The sequence below is a fragment of the Leuresthes tenuis genome, unplaced genomic scaffold (assembly GCF_036924035.1).
Source record: "Leuresthes tenuis unplaced genomic scaffold, fLeuTen1.0.hap1 SCAF_18, whole genome shotgun sequence".
Taxonomy (NCBI): Eukaryota; Metazoa; Chordata; class Actinopteri; order Atheriniformes; family Atherinopsidae; genus Leuresthes; species Leuresthes tenuis.
Genome location: NW_027325372.1, coordinates 10,465,430 through 10,478,476, shown reverse-complemented (window position 1 = coordinate 10,478,476; position 13,047 = coordinate 10,465,430).

Sequence of the window (13,047 nt, the reverse complement as noted above, 5' to 3'; positions counted from 1 at the left end):
TGCTAAGTTTAATATTTTCTAGAATTTTGCTATTTTTCATTTGTGCAGAATTTGAAATAACATTTGTAAATATTAGGATTGTTAACTAAACACATTTATAACGTCTCTGTGTCAGATTGCACATCTAAAAATAAGCTTTCGTCGGTTTCTTTTCATGAATTATATTTTTTTCCTTAATTGGCTTTTAGCAATAGATGGCAGTGACGTCACGGGCATCGCCGGCTTTGAGTTAACGCGTTGGCAACGAGGTGTGACGCCTAATTAACACACACACACACACACACACACACACATACAAACATGTCACTAAAGAGAATATGGCTTTTCTTACAACATTGTGAAAACGGAGCACCAGACTCAGTAAAACACACAACCCTCAACAAACCTTAGCAAGAAGAAAAAATTGATAAATCTGAGAGAGAAAGATGTTTTAGAACGTGCTCCAGGTTTTGTTCTGCAGCTGCTTCCAAAAAGCTTTCCCGTGAATCAGGGTTTTACACTCAAGCTTTGGATTTAAGCCAGAAACATAAACGAGTGGAGATCACTTCGCTACTTTACGTCTGGAGGCCGTGACACGTTTTAACACGGCGTAAAGATTTCCATCCATCTGTAAACACCTACACAGACCGTATTCCTCCTTAATTAATTCATCAATAACAGCTCAACATATAGTAAGTTTTTTTTTCCTTTTTATTTTCCTTCTGTTTGTTTATATGTCGACCAGGATGGTGCTTTGGAGATTATAAAAATATATTTAATTGGTTTTAACTGATTACGTTGTGGGTTTTTTTCTCCTAATTCTAGCAAAAATACTGTTATTGCAAACGTTTTTATTTTTTAACTGTTTATTTGTGTTTGTTCAGATCTCTCTGTCAGGCGTTAATTGTTATATTTCCACAAAGGACTCGTGCCTGAACACTGCTTTTATGAGACAACTTCAAATAAAAATCTTTGTTTCTGCCCCTTTAATCTTAATATCTGACCATTTCATGAATTCAAACAACGCAGACACCAGTGGAGCAGATTAAGAAGAAGAAATAAAAGGCTGACCCTCGAGTCCCCGCAGGGAAATTACTCTGAAGTTTCTCTTCGAGGTAACTTGGCAGCAATGCAGCTGAAATTTTCCCCTCTAATAGATTTTCGGGACCATAAAAAGGCAACTGTAAATGATGGTTACAAAATTTAAGCGTCGACAAACGACCCCGAAAGGCTGTAACGGTGATTTTCAGGAGGATTCAGTTAGTTCCAGACTGCGTGCTGCTGCTGCTGCGTGGTGGAGTCCAGGTGAAGGAGAGACAAAGGTGGCCGGGTTGTGTTAGTCTTTTCCTGGGAAAGCAACATGTTGAGTGAGTGTATGAGTGCAGGCAGTCATATTTACCTGGAACTTGGAGGAAGCCTTCATCCTCATTTCCGGTGCCTCTGCGAAAAACAAAAATGATGACATTAGAAATTAGATAAAGCTGCTTAAATGTTCGTTAAGGACGAAATTAGCTGCAATAATGACGTCTAAACTCAACAATCACCCACGTGAATCGGCAGCGTTTCTTGAAAGCGCTTTATGAGGGAAAAACTGGCTAATAGGTTGCTCAGAGCTCCAAACTCGCCCAGTTTGTGTTATTCCACTTAAAGCTTTACTGACTCTGCACCATCGAGGCTCCACAGATGCTGCTGCATTCTCCCATCTGAAATTATAAACCTGCTGTACATCACAGCGCAGTCTCTGCTGACATTACCTGACTTTTCAATAGTGATCCATTTATATATTTCACCCATAATTTGAGAGAGATTTCATGGGAGAGGCCAATGACTTCCACGAGCCCTCGCATTTCCACCTGGTTTAACTTAAACCTGAGTGCATATTGTCCTTGTTCTCGTCTTCTAGTTGGGATAGATTTTGCCCTGACGTCATCCGGCATGGGGCCTGGACAATTGATGTGCTGTCCAGGGCCTTCGGGATGCAGCAAAATAGGATGATGATAAGCGTTTCAAATACAGTAGTAGACTTTCACAGAGAAGGCCCCAAAAAGGTCAAATAAACAAGATGGAACTTCTCTGGCTTCCTAAAGTTAAGCGCCTTGAACACTTTCACTGACAAAACCGTATTTTAAGAAAATGTAAAGTATCCACTCCGAGAAAAAACAAGTGAAAAGAAAAACACACATGTACTTAAGAGAGAGGCTGATTACCCTTTCAGAGAGATTAAGCAGGCCTTATGTAAGAGCTCCCCGCGCAGAGCGCTTTGCCGGCATCATGCTGTATAATCCAGCCTGCAGGATGTCGCGTTGGAGCCGTGCTCGCTGCTGGGTTCACGTACAGTAATCACCTTTTGCCTCTTTTTTTTCATACCTTCCCCTCTGCTTTACCGTTTCAATGCGTAATCTCTTGACAGGAAACGGGCCGAAAACGACAACAACGCGCTGTGCAAGCTTGCACCGCCTCGGGCCACTCCAACACCCCCACAGGCCGGCGTGCACTTCTTGATAACAAGTTCACAAAATCTACAACGAGGTTCCAGAGAGGAATAAGTGTAAAATTCATCTGTTCGGTTCGAGAAAATGGTGCACCGTGAACTTATGTAATACTTTAGGGAGTAAGAGCAGAGCATGACGTTGATCCGGGGTCAGGAAAGATTAAGGTTCAAACGTAGATTGAACATTTGGCATCACTAAACCGTTTACCGCAAAGGCTTTATCTAAAGTAAAACCTTTTCTCTCCAGTGTGGTATTTTCTGGGAGTCATGTTCTTGTGAAATATGGACTGAATAACCCGAGGGGTGGCAGAGAAGGAAAGAAACTGGTTCCCATTCTTCAACATTGTTGTTCACCTAAACACAAGTAAAGCTGCCTGAAAACTATTCTCCATATGAAAGACATGGGCTGAAATATTGATCATCTCCAAACAAAAGTGTTTACAGCCACAAGTGAAACTGCACATCTTTGCTGCTGCCACGTGAGCTTTGAGCCTTTATCTGTGGTGATGATGATGCTGCTGCGCACCGTGCCTGCATCTTAAACTCCTCTGTTCACACACAAGCTTCACTTTAGGAAAATGTAGAGCGGATTTAGTCTGAAACCTTTGCTGGGCCTGCAAATCCTCTCTTACTCCACAATAAGGTTAAACACATGATCCAGTGTTTTAGCCCAAAACGCGCCTGAGCTCGCAGACTGAGCCTCTCTGTTGCTGCAGCTTGTTGTTTAAACTCTTTCACAACGCTACAAAATCATCTATAATACAAAACACGGCTCTTACTTTCTCCTCCTCGGGTGCACCAAGGTGAGCTGCCCAGGGTTTGGGTGAGCTCCTGGTAAACGGTGGTCCCTCCGGCATGCTGGAAGCCAAATGAGCGCGTTCATGAGCAACGTATTGAGCTTTGTGGCGACGGCGCATCGTGACGTCCCGCCGGCCCCGTCCATTTTTTTTAATCAAATGGGTTCTCTTGTTTTTTCTCCGGCATGTCGTCACACTGCTGTCCTCCACGTCCACAGCCCCGGTCCTCCCCGCCGCAAACAGGGGAGTTGGGGCTGTCCGCCCGGGACGACTACATCTCCACCACCGTTGTCTCCAAATGGCTTAACATCTCATTTGTCCAAAATCATATACGGCGCCCAAGACCCACCCCCTCGTGAATCAGTGAGGTAACACTGTTCCCACCCTTCTAGATGTTTTATATTATGCAAGACGAACGATGCAATTATAATACGGACCTATAGGAGCGCCTCTCACGCCCCCCAGCAGATGCATGTAGAAGTGCACCATCACATCCATCAAACAGCATCTCTCTGATTCCGACAGGGGCGATGTGTTGTGTGTGTGTGTGCGTGCGTGTGTGTGTGTTACCTATCTTCAGACCTCCTTGCTATACGGCCCGTCACGAAATGCTCCTTTGAAGAGCGAGTGTGTCTGCTTACAATTTTTTTGTGATACCCAAAGGAATGCAACTAGATTGTTGTTTTCTAGTCCTCATATAGTGCTTATATTTTACATCAGCATCTTCCCCAGAGTGTTTATGGCCTGCAGTCTTTGCTCTGTAGTTTGAGGGCCCCGACTTATTTTAAAGCCAAATCTAAGCAATGCAGAGGCACTTATCCATATGATTCCTGCACGGCAGCGGGGATAATTACACTTTGTAAAGTTAAAAATGGAAAGTCGTGTCTTTAAAACTGGCCTCTTCTGGTGTGTCTGCAGCTGAGACTTGTAGACAGATTTGAGAGGCGCTCGGCTAATTACCATGATAATCACACCAGAAATCTTTTCAAAGACGAGAATCCTCTCAAACGTTATTGTTGGGAGTCTCAATATGTCTGTATGCACAGCCTAGACATAGGTCTACTCAACATTTGCATTGATAACGTTAACCCAGTCATGTGGTTCTGTCCAGATTTTCTTACGTTTAACCATTAAATAATCAAGTATCCATTGGAAATACTTATAAAGATATTTTGTAGACCATAATCCTATGACTTAATCGCCACCAATGGGATGCATTCACGAATCAACCAGCCGCAGCTGCAACAAGTGAATTCTCATCATGTTGTAGATTTGTAGTTTGGACTCGAGGCCAATCAGATGCTCAGTCACACCGTGAGAAGCTGCTGCAGAGCGGTGTTCTGCAGCGCAGATCCAGACATGTTTACTGAGCTTTGAGGATATAATTCAGGTTTATTACCAACCTAAGTGCAGTCCACCAACAGGTTTTCGGAAGCGCAGCGCACTGTGGCGCGCTCGCAACAATACCTGCGCGCGCCTCGTTGCCAGGAAACCACTGTAAGCGCTGTGGCGCTTTTAAAGCCTGAAAAGTATCGGGGAGAAACGTGTCTAATTTATGATACTTTGCTGTGTTAAAAGACAACGCTGTGTTAGTTTTGTGGGCTACAGTTTGATTAGAGTCGCAGCCCGAAACCGTGGGAATGACCGTTTTGAATATAACAGTACAAGTCCAAAAATCGCTTATCTTAGAGTAGGTGCCGTCTAATATTGATGAGAACAGAGAACAGTAGAGAAAACAAGAAAGAGCACATAGAGGCAAATACTCTAGTCCGTAATAACTGGCATAGAAACGACAAAATAACCGCTTTTAAAGTTGTGAAGATGGAAGATGGCAAATGAGTTTGTTTACACAAAAGACCACTGACTTGAAGTGCGGTCAGTGAGACCATAATGCCACACAGCCACATTACAGGCCGAAGTAGAATGAAGATCGTTTTAATAAAGTAGACCAGCAAAATCTTGGGGTTTACTTTTACTAAAATAACTTTAAGTCTCATCTGGATTCTTATTTCTGTCACATTTCCAGGTGTTTTACTCTTATGTTGGTGATCTACATCATGAGTCTTGTGCAGGTCTGATAGCAACACAAATGAATATAGACCTCCACTTATAGAAAAGCCTATAGTACTGGGCCATAACGACACATAGAGAACATTTAGAAAGAAGAAAGGTACTTCAGACCTGCAGCATATAGGCTATGTGCGCGAATTCTGCTCATATTTTAATGACATATCCTGCAGCTAATAAGAAATATCACATTTGACTATTTTTGGTATGAGTGGTGTAATGTGAATGACAGTAGGCTATACATGAATACTCAAACGGGCTTGTTAAAAGGTGTGCGCCAACATCCAGCAAGAAATTTAATTTCACTCTGATGAAATAATTTATAGCAATTAGTTGCGTTGCCACGGCAACGGCCACCGTGTCCAATTTTATGCCACCGCTGATCTGTTTGTGGCCATAGCACAAGCTATATTTTCCAACTAAATATATGAAGGCGGAAAACTGCCGCCGCGAGAAGAAGGCTGTCTTCTGGCTGCTTCGGGTCAAAGTGCGTCTCAGCACATCTGACAGCAGCGAACCACCCACACCACCGCTCCATTGTTTTACTGCTGCCAAGCTCAGACACTGAGCAGAGACGAGGCGGACAAACCAGATTTTACGCACGCTGACCGTCAGGATGCAGGTGGAAATTACAGCTGGTGTGCGCACCCGTTAGTACTGTAAATATGACTTGTAATAGTTTTCTTGACCACAAGGATTCATTGTGTGTATTTGTGCGCACGCATTCTTGGACTCAGACTCGGTACCCTCTGACTCCCCCCATCGCGCCAATATTCAAATCGGTTTCTATTCATTTGAATAGGGGCTTAATGAGACGTGGTGGCGTATAATAAATTAAAAAGGGGACTGTCGTGAGACCAAAGTCAGAAACGTTGCAAGAATTTTAAGTTGTTTTTTAGGTTTTTGTTGGTTTGTTTTTAGATCTGTAAAAAAACTTGTTGGTATGTCATATGTCCGATTGCAAAAGTATGAGAAGAGCTCACAAAACCGAGAAGGGAAAATGTGTGTTGGGGTCTGTCGTTCAGTGTGAAGAACCTATAAATAATCTGACAGCACAAACCCTCCTTTGTGTGCGGTGTAAAGCAGTCTGGATGTTTGAATGAACTGAGATGGTGCTCTCTGAAAGGGACCATCAGCTCTCTATCATCCTCTGGCTAAGAGGGAACCTGCATGATTTCTCCTTGTGTTTCTGAACATTTTCATCCAACTGAAATCAGTCTGCACCATTTTCTGGAAACAACAAACTGGGCAACAAGGCTCAAACATTTGTGATATCAAAAGGTTGACTAAAATTTGGCAGCTTGTCTTGACTTTATAATGACAGCTTTTCAAGATTTAGCAGCTCCATTATCACAGTGAGGCGGATAAATTGAGATTTCTTTCCGTTTTCTCCTACATTTTCTTCTTTATGAAGAGAATTAGGATTGACAATGAATCCAACGTCAAAAGCCATGAACGCGTGACACTCTAGAGCTGCCTTTGGCCCCTGATAAATACCTGAGGGTGCATGTGTGCTGCAAGAGTTTATTTATTAAGATAATTATTGTTGACTACCACCATTTAGCCCACTGGGAACCACATTCAGCAAATGAACAGAAAAATACTGAACATGAGTAGCAGTAAACATTCCACTCAAATACCAAACTCATCCACAAACAAGATAACCATTGCTTTTTATTTCCCACCACTACAACTTCTGAATGATCAGTCCGTTTTATTACAACTTGTAATCATGGCTGTAAGTGTTGGTTGCTTGAAGCTGCAGGCTGTCTATGCACGGTTTTAACCACTGAAGGCAGATCACGAGCAGATTCTAATGAACTGCATTAAGTCCCAGAGTAGATTACTAAGTAAACAATGAGGTTGAATGGACGTTTTTCTTCTTTTTAATGATTGGATATACGAGTCATATTAATGAAGATGTTTTAATCTACCTGGATAAGATGCCTGCGACAAGAGTGGATGGATCAACAAATGTCTCAAGCGTTTTTCAAGTTTTTGGCTTCTAATATTTCATAGAAAATTCAGCTCATATTTTTTTTCACTCTGACTCGCCGTGAAGTTATTATAAAAGTTTCGTAAAACACATGTTCTTTTAGCGCAGGTGAGCTCAGTTTTAAATGATTTTAACTGGTAAAACAGAAACAACGCGACCAGACGGTGAAATAATCAAGCCCTCCAGTTTACTTTAGATTAAACTGTGTGGTTTTTTTTGTTTTGTTTGCTTTTTATGGTCAGTCGGGAGAATATTAGAGAATTAAATTGACTATTTTTGCACAGCTCAACCCCTTTACCACCTGTAGTCTACACGCTGTCCGCTTTTAAAGTCCTGGATGATAAATATAATATCATTCAGAACACAGCCTGCCCTAATCAGCCGAGCCTAAGTGGTCTTAGTCGTACTATTATTATGGATTTAGTGACACCGCACAAGTGAAACTGCACGATTTTAAACGAAGTTCACGAACAAATATGTTTCTTTTTAACTTTTTAAAAAGAACTTCATTCTCAACGCTTTTTTTCTCTTTTTCTCTGAAGAGGTTTAAACAACTCAAATGTCAAAGCAGATGATTATTATTTTTAAATTTTGACCTTAAATCGATTAAATGTTAAAGCAAAACCCATTCAGGTGAGCTGCAGCAGTGACTCCTTTTATGCCTTTATTAGACTGAACTGCGGGTAGTTTAGTTCACATTTTAAACTTTGTATTGCTCTATATTTTATGACTTTTATTTATTTATTTAATTTTGTAATTACTAATTTTTGAAAATTAGGCCCATGATTTGGCATTATTTCTTTTTTATAAATATATCTTGCACAAGACATCAGTGGAAAACAGAAACTGTAAAATAATCATTCATAAAGCACCATAAATGAAAAAAATTAAACAAAACCCTTTCCATTCTTACACTGGCAATATAGCGGTCGTTTTTCAAATTTGAATGAATGACTTTAATAATTACAACTGTGTATTGTTTATCTATTTCGACTTTTTAGATATTTGATTGAATTATCAGGCTACCTAATGGCTGACAGATTAACTGATTTGGAGGCTAATCAGTCAGGTATGAAAACCAGCTGTGATACCGATAATAATCCCACAATTCTTTGCCACCGCCTCGAGTTTACAAATAAACTGCCGGTAAACATTTATTGTCTGAAGGGGTTTTTTGACTTGTTGAGCAATGAGAAATATCAGTCAACATTTGGCTTCGTTGTTGCTGAAATCATTTATTTCCTGTGATGAAATGGAGCAGAGAGCAGACTTTTCCTTTCTACTGCTGCCACCGTGTGGATATGTTGTGTACTGCACCCAGAGCGTTGTGGATTATTGATTTCTGGTGATATGCTGCCCCAACAGGCCAACAAATGTATAGTTGTTGGATCTACTGGACCTAATGAAGATTGAACAAGCAACAATGACTCCGATACCCATTTTAATCTAATTTCTTCTGAAGAAATATCATTGATTAAATTTTAGTTACTGGGCTCAGCAACTGGAATGAGCGCAGGACAGAGTTGTTGGCAAGCATTACAAAGTTGTTTGGAGAACTACTTAAAAATCGTGGGTTTTTTTTAAGAAGTGGTGTTTGTTTTCTTTTTCACATTATTTTTAAAAAACGAATATAAAAATTAACATGAGACAGTCATTTTAAGTATTTTCCACCAGTTTTCCAGTAAATCTTGGCACTCTTCATCAGAGAGCGTGACATTTCCTGGACATAAATGTATAAAGAATGGAAGTGGGAGCTGAAAAAAGTTTTGAGTTTGAGAAATTCTTTTGTTTTGTTTAGATTTTTGTTTAAGTAAGATGGGGTTGAACATGAGGAAAATGGATGTTAAAGCAAGTCTAGAGATATTTGTAAACTTAAAAAATGTGTGATTTTTACTTGTTTTGGAGTACACAGACCTCTGTCAGACACATTCTCAGGCCTGAAACTGTTCTGGTCCACCTGGAGATGAGCTGTTCATAACTTTGGTTCACACAATTTTGCTTTGCGATTGCTGAACACGTTTGCCGCCTTTCAACCTTGACAACAAATTCATGTGTGTGGCTGAACATCTGCAGGGTTGACATTGAAATTAATGTCATGACAGCGGTGTTACATTTCACAATGTGTAGGGGGAGCCAAAGAGCAAAATATCAATCAAAAACTTGACTGTTACTTTAATATTAAATAGCCTCATTCCTGTTGCCACAGTTTAAAAAATATTTTGTCTAAAAATGCCAATGTGGGTCTATAAGACTGGATGAGACGGAGAATCTAAAGCACTCTTTGTTAGATATGTGTTGAACATCTGTAGTTTCAGTTCTGCAGACTCTCATCACAGCTTTGTGTAAGCGTGGTTGGAGTCTCATTGTACCTCGATTGTCCATTCCTAAGAAAAAAGCATTTTCAGGTAACAGTTTCTTCAATTTATAATGTAACTGAAAAATTAATTTTGGAGGTCAAGTTGGGTTCTCACTAGAAAGTTGAGTTGAAACCCATGTATAAGGTAAAGATTTAGCCCCTTCTGGGCTGGCAGTGCACTGTTCTACTGTTCAGTCTCACCTGTACATATTTGTCTTTCATGGTATAAAGGTAAACATTTCCTGCATGAAGAACTCAGCATCAGAGGTTTGGAAATGAACATCCTGAACAAGCACGAAGAACTCAAAATGGAACATTTAGATTTATTAAGCGTAAATGAAGGTGAAAAGAGGGTTTGAAACAGTGATCCTAAACATGCCTTAACATTTTCAAAGGAGAACCCCAATAGGTAGAACATGAATGCTCTTCAAGAACATATTGCATATTTGGATATGTACTTGTAGAGTCATTTAATAAATATTCCTGGGAACATTCAACATGGTTGGCTGCAGGCTTAGTGTTTTTTTTTTTACAACATCAAGTTTTTTCCATGACTTTAAAAGCACCCCGCCATCGACACCCACAAACAAACGCACTTACACGTCATTCAAAATGTGTGAATAGACCTTAAACAAGCAGAGTAAACAAGATGACCAATGAACAAAGGGCCTTTTTTCTGGAAGAATGGCGGAAAGCCACCAAAACAGGAACTGAAACACACACACACAAAGGAGTGTTCTTGAAGGCAAACATGCAAATTGTGACATTTCTGCTTTGGGCCATTTTCATTTTGTTTTTGTTATTTTGAAACAGTAAAATATGTAAATAAATCATCTTGGAAAACATGCCAAAAACTAAAGGAAATGTATTAACCATTTACCCTTTGGAATCAGGTCACCATTCACTGAACTTCTCACAGTATCAGAAATGGTTACCCGAGCTTTTGCATGTTCAGGAATTTCCTGACTCCAGCCTTAGTACAGGTAATGAAGATCTAAGATAAGTCAAACCATCAACCTTTATTGAATTCAAGGATGTACAATAAAAATAAAGAGCTAGTCCCTTGATTTAGAATCAGAGTTAACTATACACTTAAAAAAGAAAAGAAAAAAGAACTAAGGAACATGTTAGACTTGCTAAATAGAATTTTTTTTAACAATCCAAATTTCACTATAATTTATATCAGTTGTGCTAGAACCTATCAGGACACAGAACTGAGTATCTTCTTCATAGCAATAGAAATCAATGCCATGAAAGATTTTTCATTTTCTAAACCCGCTTAATCCGTCGATCGGGTCACGGGGGGCTGTTAACAGTAAATATGAGAGGACCCTTGATGGACACTTGGGGAAACCCCAGAGTAAAGAGGATGAAACATCTCCAAGTTTTATAGAGAACACACAGTTTGGCAGTTAAGAAACAAACCAGTTCAGAGCCACATACCTTCATCCAACATGATTTTGCATATTCAGAGAGACAACACGTTAGTTGTAGCCTCTCTGTAACAGTTTGTGCACTCGTACCATTCCTGTAAAGCTGCATTTTCCTACAGTTGAACAGTACATGAAGTTCATTACACAGCTTCATCAAGTAAGGGAAAGTTCACAGGAATTTTAGAAAAAGAAACAAAATATTTGTATTAATTTTAATGTTTAGACAAATGGAAATTGTTTGACCTGATGAAGGTCCTTGTTATAATTCATTCTGTGGGCATTCATGTAAAGTAAATGGAGATCCATCTATTAGTTTACAAAGAGCATCGAAGTAAGATGGTCCCTATGACGCTGTTTTAAAAAAACTAAACATTTATTCTAGAAAAGTAGAGCACACCAAAGATTGTAGTGGGGTGCTGATCACTGGAATGGATAAGAAAAAAGGTGTCACACACCTGGGCTTCATATGTATTTCACTTGGTTAATTAACTTAACTGTGTTAAGTGAAGCCTCACAGAGCTGACATGTATTTTATGTAACTGTCACATTTCTGCTAGAAAGAAAAAGAACCAGATGTGAATTATCTTCATCGATACAGAAACTCAGTCTAAAAAGTATCCAGCATGAGACGACCTCTTAGTGAGCACAAACAGTGACGAGAAGCTCTGGTCTTTGAAAAAAAATGAGATCATAAAAGAGTAGCGTGATGGCCGTGTGGAGTGTGTGTGGGAGGCAGCGTGAAGTGTGTGTGGGCAGCAAAGTGGGACAGACCTGAATGGAGTGCACTTTGGCTTGTTTTTGTTATCAGGCATGCAGATGGGATCTGATGAACCCTGAGGTTTACACAGTCGTATGGATGGAGACACACTTGTCAAACAATAAATTGGCTTGTTATGCTACCCTTTGTTCAGGTAGCACAAGTGAACAAGCTGGCTTGGTTATGCAGTGTGTAGTTGTACTCTAAACTCTGCTGTGGTATTTGTTTAAATTAGTAGCATCATAAAAAGAAATCTGATTTAGAACATCAGCACATCAAAAACCTCCTCAGCAGGTTGAGACATTTCGTGAGTTTACCATGTTTTACTTTAGAGGCCCATAGCTCGTTTTTTTGATAGCTTTTAGTTTCCCTCCAGTGCCAGATCTATTTTTTCTCCTCACTATACATTAAATTGAATAAGTCTGCCTTTGGAAACTATTATGATACAGATTTTCTACATTTTGCTGGACTTCAGGCAAATAACTCCTCAAATCTTACAGGTTATCACAGGATTCCAGCAACCTTACTGTGTTTCTTAATGTGTTTAAGTTCCATACAGTGGTCTCGCTTCTTCATCCACATAAACATGAGCTCATTATCCTCTGCTGCACATTTCCTCTGATTCAATGCTCTCCCCTTCTTTACTGTAGTGATGTCCACTCCTGTGCCAGTTCTTGTGAGATCTGACAATGACTCATCTCTGTGCCTTTTTGTAGATTATGGGTTTGAATCCAACAAATCAAGCCAAGCTTTGATATTCTGTTTCTAATCCAAGATGTCCCTTATGAGGCATTTTTCCAAGATGTCATGCGCTTTATCTCCGTCAGCCTCTATTCCCTGCAGTCCTCAACACTGGGCCTGATACTGCGTATGATCTTAAACTAGGACGAGTGTGACTAGAAAGGAAGTGAAAAAGACAAATAATGTGAGCAGCAAGTTAGTCTTTTTTAAACTAGAAAGAGATCATTGCGCCCAATGGTGGAATTTATAACTGCCAACCACCATGACAGCATTAACATATTTGAAGCCTCTGGGCCAATAAAATTTGCAATCCAGCTTCTACCACCTACCTCTCTTTCATGTTTATGTACAGTATGTGCTATCTCTGCATCCTAATCAAGGAAACATGCTGGAAATAAACTTATATAGTCTAGTTTTAGATTCTGTTTGG